This window comes from Ambystoma mexicanum, chromosome 6q, assembly GCF_040938575.1.
Source record: "Ambystoma mexicanum isolate Mex_15411 chromosome 6q, UKY_AmexF1_1, whole genome shotgun sequence".
Classification (NCBI taxonomy): Eukaryota; Metazoa; Chordata; class Amphibia; order Caudata; family Ambystomatidae; genus Ambystoma; species Ambystoma mexicanum.
Genome location: NC_090937.1, coordinates 494,672,133 through 494,681,177, shown reverse-complemented (window position 1 = coordinate 494,681,177; position 9,045 = coordinate 494,672,133). Strand labels below are relative to the sequence as shown.

General features: G+C 49.0%; 1 non-coding gene across 1 annotated transcript; it reads right to left on the bottom strand.

The window, feature by feature from the left end:
* Positions 1-6,372: 6,372 nt before the first annotated feature.
* On the bottom strand, positions 6,373-6,536 carry LOC138517223 (U1 spliceosomal RNA). The gene has a single exon (XR_011282435.1). It is a non-coding gene; the product is annotated as a U1 spliceosomal RNA (small nuclear RNA).
* Positions 6,537-9,045: the final 2,509 nt, after the last annotated feature.

The following is a 9,045-nucleotide window of genomic DNA, read 5'->3' as shown; positions in this document are numbered from 1 at the left end:
GCATGGAGGATATGACTCCATTAGTACACCTGTGCAAACAGCTGACAAAGCATGCACCCAGGCTGAAAAATTACAGTGCAGAATGGGTTAAAGGAACCGCAAACAAAATGTTTATGCCATGGCCCCAGGGTGGATCGCTGTCTAAAGTGGTCCTAGAGCACATGACAACATATTTGCACGCCACATACAAAGGTAAAAAGTTATATAAACGCTTATCTAGTTTAGACCTTTGGAAGATGTACCAAGAGGATAAGGAGGAGGAGCCAACATTAGATTGGATACTTAACATATGTACAGAGGGGGTGAGACGCCTTCCGCGTCATCCGCCCCGTCTGGAACAAAAATCGAAGTCAGTAAGGATGAAGGGTTATACAGGCTAAGAGAGCTCAAAGCAGCCACGGGGTACAGCAACCCGGCATATGAGTCACCTATGCAAAGTAGTGACAAAAGCCCAGACAAAGACAGAGGTAGAGATATCGCCTCCCTCCATGGTCCCAAGGGACAAGGAGAGACACAAAACTGAGAGGAAAGAGCAGTCACAAGCAAGTACATCTCCCGATACAGAGAGAGAAGGCAAGAGATGGAAAGGAAATGAGGATAGAAATGATGAGATAGCCAGAACAAATGGGTGGGAGGTCAGATTCTATTGAAACTCAATGGTAAAAGTATTGATGACGCAAATCGAAAAGAGAAGTTAGACGATGTACAGAGAAAGGTGAAGGAACTGGAAAAGGGATTAAGAGACGAAAAAATTGGGGAAAACGATAGGCAGAGACGAGAGCAGTTATATCGCAAAGAGCAAGAAAGACAAGATCATAAACAGAGAGCATCTAACGATCAACACAGACAGGAGCGAAGGCGAATAGAAGATGAGCAAAAGATACAGGAGATAAAAATAAAGAGACGAAGGGGTGAGGAAATACGAAGGGCAAATGAACGTAGAAATGCAAAGAAAGAGGAAGAAGATAGGGTCAGAAAGGAAGCGAGGAGGTGCAGACAGTTCAATGATGAGATAGAACGTAAGCGGAGCCAGAGGGCACACGATCTTCAATATCTGGAAAGAGGTACAAAACCATGATCCAGTAGTAGAGTGGGAAGACATCGAAGAATTTGTTCCTGAGTACGATTCAGTACCAGGCATGTCTAGGGCAAATATCGAGGATGACTTCGACACCAGAAGCATCAGAGAGACAATAGATAGAATATATGATGAGATGGGGATAGAACAAGTACCCAAAGGGGAAGTGGAGGACAAGCACCTGGAGAGCACTCAGCTTTATGATGCTGAGGATGTCTCCCTAAATAGTAAGAATAGAGTGCTAGCCCTAGATAGGTTGGAAATCAGTAAGAACAAGGAGGATGCGAGAAGTTGCACAAGTTGGGGGCAGATAATGTCAGACGCAGAAAGAGAGGAATATGAGTAAAAGGAAGACGAGAGGAGACGCGAAAGACACTTCTCAAGGGGAAAGGGAATAAGATGGTTGGATTCTAGTGTGTCTGCACTGAGGGCATCGGAATCAGCCACACAGTCAGGCCGACGCAAAGAAATATTGTACGGTCAGAGGGGGGTGTCTCCACCACCCTATGTGAGCTGACTGAGGACATTACCAGGTAGGCGGCGATGTGAGAATGTCACTCCTGCAGTAGATAGGAAAACAATGAGAGAAGAGAGAGAGAGAACTATGCATCTCAATTTCCATTGCTCGAGAAAGGAGGAGCGAGACCACAGTATATTCCATGGCCACACATGGACCGGGAAAACCTGAAAAACAAGCTTCCAATGCTGACTTCGGGAGCTGGAAAATGGATACATCAGTTAGAAAAAATGATGGGAGGGAACACGTTAGCTATAGGGGATATCAAGGGTCTTTTAATCGCCATACTTGGTGATAGAGCTGATGATGTGTGGACATGCGCATTTTACCCTGGCATGACTACAGTTAATACTGCGCATGACGGAGCACCGTTTAACAATTGCAGAGCCGCAGTATGGAAAGCATTACGATTGCTATATCCGGATACTTCCGACATGGGAGCTATAATGTCACGGAAAATGAAGGAGTCCGAAGACCCTTTGCTTTACATTCAGAATTTCCACGATGTGTGGGTACTTGAAATGCAGGAATCGTGGGGGAAATCTATACCTGTGTTCTACCATATATTATGCCAAGGGCTGCCAGATCAGGTACAGAAGCAGCTCAAGAAATTAGTAGGAATCGAGGCCAAACTGTGGTCGGAAATAGAGTTGACCATAGTTCACTATTGCAGGCTGCTGCAAGAGAAGAATCGCATAAAAGAGGCTACACGAAAAGGTGAGGAGGCTAAATTAGTGCAGAAGAAATTGTCAAAATGTGCCATTGATGGGGCAATGATAACTAACACAGACGGATCAAACATGCAGCAGGCCAATAACCAACAGCAGGGTGATCAGGGGAATAATGGGTTTTACCCCAGAGGATGGCAGAGTAATCAGGGACGTTTCCAAAACATGCAAAATGGAAATCAGGACATGGCAAATGGGCAAATGATCAGACCACTGCCAATATGTTGGGTGTGTGGGATGACAGGGCACCTAGCACGCACATGCAGAAGTCAAGGTATGGTGCAAAACGACCAAGGAACCAGAGCGGGTATGGTGAATCCACCTGTATTATTGCAACAGGGAGGAAATGGAGTTGCGCAAAATCACACAGTACAACCACAAACGCCAGGAGCACAGCAAAGCTCACAACCTCAGAATTTGATAAATTGTCCACAGGGACGGTCCCAACAGTCACTGATGCAAATCTCTCAAACAACAAGTATGGGTCAGGCTGTGAACGACGGGATAAGAGGTAACACTGGTGATGGGGGAAGACCATTCACGCAAAATGGGACAAGATTGTATATGGACTAGGACAGCTCACTGGGAAACCTGATGTGTTCTATCCTATCAGTGACACCTGACCCTCACCAGGAACCAAGGGTGGATGTCGTTATAGGGGATAATGAATATTCCTTCTTAGTTGACACAGGTGCGACACGCTCGTGCATGCATGAAGGCAGGTTTTCCTTGTCCGGCGATGCTATAAACACTCAGGGCTTCACAGGAGCAACAAGTTGTGTTCCTTTTACAGACACACTTCCAGTCTCTATAGGAGAATGTGACATGAATGTGCTACTGTTATATTCAAGGCAAACCCCAGTAAATATATTGGGACGAGACTTAATGACAAAGTTAAACATGACAATCTCATTCACGGAGAAGGCCATAGTATGCTCGACTCCAGGAATGCACTATTTGAACATATGCGAGATGATTGGAGCATACGCAGGACACACAGCCATGAGAGCTATCCCACTGTAGCCAGACATATTTACATACGGAGTACGGGTGCTGATGGCATGGCTACCAGGCCTTGCAGACAAAACCATGAGGACCCCAGATGAGTTTCTATTTAGGCCACGAATACCTATGCACAAGGAGAAGGGACAAGCATTTCCCTTGATGATGCACACAGCCATAATACGAGGGAAAATGGCTTTGATCGATGGGTGCGATGATGAAGGCCGACAGTGGAACACAGTGATCGCCATTGAAGAAGGGTACAGGCTGTCTGATGTCACAGATGATGATCTGTTCGATGGACGAACAGATGCTGAGGAAATAACAGTTGAAGTGAATCTCACTTTTTGGGCGAAAATGATCAAAAGAGAAGTGCCCCAGAAAATGATGTTGGCACAGAACCATCCTGAATATTTTGAGGTCGATATGGCCCAGGTGCCTGTCTCAGTAGTGAGTGACTTGAAAAATGCATTTTTCTCGATCCCATTGCACCGAGACTCGCAAGATCTGACATCATTTACCTTCAGACAGATGCGTCTGAAAAGCACAAGGTTACCCCAGGGGTACTGTGAGTCTCCCTCAATTTTCAATAGAGTCATACAGATGGACTTAAGCAATATCGCATTAGAGCGTGTTGTCTTGCAATATGTAGATGGCATCTTAATTTGCAGCACCAAAGAGGAAAAGTGCAGACACAATTCTATTCAGCTGTTGACTATACTGGCTGAGAAAGGGTGTAAAGTTGACAAAGAGAAGTTACAATATTGTCAGCAAGAAGTCTTGTATATAGGCCAGCTGATCTCACACGAGGGGAAAAGAGTTACCCCAGAACGGGCTGAAGCCATACTGAACACAGCCAAGCCACACACGATAAAACAGATGCAGAGCTTTCTAGGTCTTTGCAATTATGTCAGAGCTTGGGTCTTTGACTACAGCTCATATACAAAGCCCTTGTTACAGGCCCTAAAAAAAGCACAGGTGACAAAAGAAAAAATTGTGTGGTCCGAGACCATGGAGGAAGGGTTTAATGAGCTCAAGAAAGCCATTTGCACCGCACCAGTTTTAGGGATTCCCAACTATGCAGAGGAATTCTACCTGTTCTCACACACGAATGGCAGCGTCATGACGGCAGTACTCATACAGAGAGCCTCATTGGGGTACAAGCCCCTGGCATATTACAGTGGGAATTTGGACCCAAGGATGAGAAGCCACTTCCCTTGTGAACAAAGTTTAGCTGCTGCAGCATTCGCCGTAGACAAAGCGACAACCATTGTGATGGGATGCTCAATGACGTTGTATGTCGAGCACGTGCTGTTTGCCATTCTAGAAAAACTGAAAAGCACGTTGACATCTCAGAGAGCTTGTGCTTATGAAGTGATCATATTGAATCTGTTGATTAAGATTGTTCGATGCAAAATAGTGACCCCAGCTATGTTTATAGCAGAGCCATGTAATTGTCTCAGGCACCAAAGAAAAAGTGTCCCGCACTTGCAAATGGCTTTTCATTCCTTTTGTGATACTGTTTGAGTAGTACCCAGGGGAGCTTTTTTGATAAAGTGACGTGCAAATTGTAAATTTTAAAGAATATTTATTCAGCAACACTGGTCAAAATCACTAGTCGGAGAGTAAATTAACTCATCAAACTGGCCCACATGGGCCAATAAGGGTCCCACTTTGGCCATAAAAACGGGCCCACACCAGCATTTTGTGTTTTTGGTTGGCCCTGGGCCTATTGTCCTACAGGCCAGTCCCAGCCTGCTCCCAGCTCGACTGACTTTTCAGTACTGACACACTTTTTCCCTCACAGTTGGGAGCAAAGAGACAGCATACGCAGGAGCGTCATCGAGGTCAGAGGGCACAGATAAAAGGCACAGGCTGTGTTATGTAAGGCACAGGCTATGTTATGTTGTGTTACTCGGTCACGCACCGCGCCCTGTCACCACTTGCGTGGCCTCTCGGCGCTATGATGGGGGACATGACATATAAGCATTTGGAGGTCGCTGGATATTCTGTCACTCGAGGCCCCACTTTCAACCTGCTTTTTAAAACTGTCCAACAGCCCCCAACCCTAAACCTTCTGAGGCCGGCTCCGCCCCTGCTCCTGCATGAACCCTGCCACTGGCAACTTCAGAGCTGTAGGAAAGGGGTGCAGGGGGGCACCTGCAGCAGGGGAGCTATAGGAAATGGGTGCAGGGGACGCCTGCAGCAGGGGAGCTATAGGAAAGGGGATCGGGGGGCGCCTTCAGCAGGCCCCATAGGACGCTTCTGAGGGAGGCCTTCTCGAATCCTGCCACTTCAGTCAAAAACACACTTATTCTGTAGGGGCTCCCCCTGATGAACATCCCCCCATACCCCCTTAGGCTCCAACACCCCCAAGCCCTAGTGTATCCCAAAATCATAATGAACGCCCCTCCCCCCTCAAGCTCTAGTGCCCCGATACGCTAGTGTATCCTCAAACCCCCATGAACGCCCCTTAACCCTCAAGCTCTAACACCCTGACCCCTACACCCTAGGGTATCCCCAAACCCTGATGAGCGCCCCTTAACCCTCAAGCTCTAACACCCTGACCCCTAAACCCTAGAGTATCCCCAAACACTTTCTGATGACTGAGTATCATCCTGCATTTCCCACTTCTCCCCTCCCACTAACCTCACCAAGAAGAACCCCTAATTCCAAACCTGCCAGAGCGCCTGGAGACCATACGAGTGGCAGCGGGGCGCTGCATACAGCCCAACAGAAAATCTGCTGGCTAAGACCATGGCATGACATCCGCACAAGTCTGGGGTTAGGGGCCTGTGCACTTGACCCCTCCAGTGAATGCTGATCCTCTTAACTGCAACAAAATTCAGGGGCTCTGTGCGCAACCAACCTACTCACACATGTGACTTTTTCTTTCTTTCACCAATGCATCAGGGCTGTGGACCCCTGAGCTGCTCAGGGCTGGCCCTTTTGACTACAGCAAAAGAAACTCTGCTGCAAGACCAGGGGCTCTGTGTGTAAACTAGCTGACTCGCACACTAAACTTTTTCTTTCTTTTACCAATAAATCAGGGGATAGCGCGGACGCAGTCCCCCACTACCAGAAATAATGCAGTCGAGTATCCCGCATTTGGGGCCATCGCAGGGGTCAGCAAATGCGGTGTGCAATGGATGAGCCTCACCCTGGGAGATCTGCCTTGGTGATCACAGATGCTCCCCTGCCAGGTAAGTATGAGTTGCAAGCAAGAGGGCAGGGGTTGGGCCTGTTCTGGAAGCCCCGCTAAGTGAGGGTGAGAAGGCAGGCCTTGGCCCAGTCCCAGCCCTCCTGGAAGCCTTGAGCACCTGCAGAGCTGCCTGTCCCACGTGCAGGGGGAAGCTCGGGCAGGCAGAGCCCAGCAGAAGGGGCACATTGTAGCAGAGTTCCTTATCAGGCCCTGCTCTGCCTGAGATTTGCATACATTCGGGCCTGGCTGCCAGGCAGCAGGCCCAGTCGGATAGCGAGCAGGCCCGGTGCAGTGTGCCCACTGGCCTGTTGGCCCCAGGCGGGCCCATGGCCCTCCTGAGCCGACGGGTCACCCCGCTTAACAAGAGCATCTTAGGTGGGGTGCCCCCCACCAGGACACGGCAACGCTGTGAAGGCAAGGCCCGATCGGTGCTCGGACAGGGCCAGCGGCAGCCAGTCCCCCCCCATAAATCCCCAGGAGCTGCTGGCTGGGCTTTCTTCAGGTTGGAGGGCCTGGGTGCGAAAACAGAGCCCGGGCAGGGCAGGGTGGCTTCAAGAACTACCGAGGCACCTGATAGCTGTTACGCTCACCTGGCTCCCACAGGGGCGTCGTTCGGACCCGGACAGCTGTGGTCTCCACCCACGTGATACGTAGTGCATCGATGACTGACTGGATCTGCCCTCCTAATCTTGTCTGCTTAACCCGTAGAAATATTCTCCTGCAAGTGGAGAGATGGATTTAGCCACTTGTGGATTCAAGTGATAGCACCCCCACAGTCCTCCCCAACTAATCACCTCCGAAATGCCCTCACAGCAATCTCACCTCATATTCTTGAAAGATGAGCTCTCCATCCTGCGTGGATTTGCAGGGGCGCGTCGATTCCAGTTACTTCACTGGTTTGAAGGCTCGGGAGAGTTCCGGAGAGTATTGACTCTGCGGTTCCTGGTGAGGACCAGTAAGTATTAAGTTCATAGAGTTCAATATGTCCGATGTTCACTCTTGTTCCCCCCTTCCTTTCTTGTCTTGCAGCTGGCTCGTGAAAAGATGTTCTTGTGGCAGCTGGTGGCGCTCAGGTAAGAGTCTGTATTACCCGGCGCTGTCCGGTAAATGTTGCACGTGGAAAACGTGTTGTTTTGTCTCTCTTTACAGATGCGGCACGTGAAAATATGGAGAGTCACAAAAGGATGCCTCCGGTGGTAAATCAGGTAAGTCTATGGTGGTAAGAATTATATTTGTTGGTTCCCTCGGCTCACCTTGTGGTTTTCTTTTGTCTCCTAGGTGCCGAAGTTCGGCGAAGAAATGATGGAGGCAGCGCCGACCCGAAGGATGCTCTGAAGACTGGCGAGTATGGCGCGGCGCTGAAGCTGGAGGTGCGGCGCATGCAGAAATGAGGTTCTTTACAAGTCCAGAGACGAGATGGATCCAGAATCAGGTGTGGAATAGAAATAAGTTTGTTTTCTAACCTTGTCCCTTTCATTCTTCTTTGTTTTAGGAGCTTTGGATTCAGAGCAGGCGTGGCAGAAGACTGGATGCAGGCTGCAGGCACGGTGAGCGTTACGCTGCTGGATGCAGAATAACGCAAAGCGTGTGTTGCTGGTCGGGCGTGGTTTAAATAGCCTCAAAAGTAGTCCCAGGTAAGAAGTCCCTAGAACCACACCCGAGTAAAAAATAGTCCCTGTAGAAAAATAGTCCCTTTCAGGCTTCATGTTGGATTGGAGTAATTTGCAGCATGGTCTGCCTGAGGTAAGTAATGACTATGAGCCTGGCGCCTTAGGCGCCAGGACTGATTTCTACTATGAGCCTGGCGCCTAAGGCACCAGGACTGAACCCAGATAGCCCCCAGGGGCTGCTGAGGTTTTACTAAATGTTTAGATGCCTGCTGCCGGGGCTGATGGGCTTGGTCGGGATGCCTGGGGGTAGGCATCATGACAGCACTCCCCCCCCCCGAAGGCCTCTCCTAAAGTTGTTCTTCCCCTGGGCCCTGGTTTATCTGGGAAGTTCCTGTTATGTTGATGTCTTTTCTATTATATGTTAATGTGTTATCTGATTCTCATTCCTTGTTCTACTGATGGAATCCTAGCTATTGATGACATCAGAGCAATCCTGAGCTTTGTGTTAGAATGTCATTCTTTGAGGAGTCAGTCTACTTGTGCAGATGGTTGGGGGTCTCTACTACCCAGCTTATCCCTACAAGCAATAAACCATTTGTTCAACTTGTTGTGCCCAGTCTATTGCTTTACATTGGCGGCGAGGATGGGATGTGCTGCCAGAGGAAAGCAGCAGCTGGAGTGGGAGTAGTTCTCCGGAGCTGAGGAGCTGGAGCCGGACTGAGACCTCCAACCGCCAGGCCTACGGGTGAGGAGCTGCGCCATCTTACCTTCTGGAGACCTGCAAGCAATATTGCGCATGTTTGGTTTTGATATCACATGGTGGAATTGTTAAGAGGAGAGCAGTGTTTTTACAGGAGGCGAGCGCTTATATTTTGAAACATTGGCTGCAGGTGGCAAGTGAGTGACAT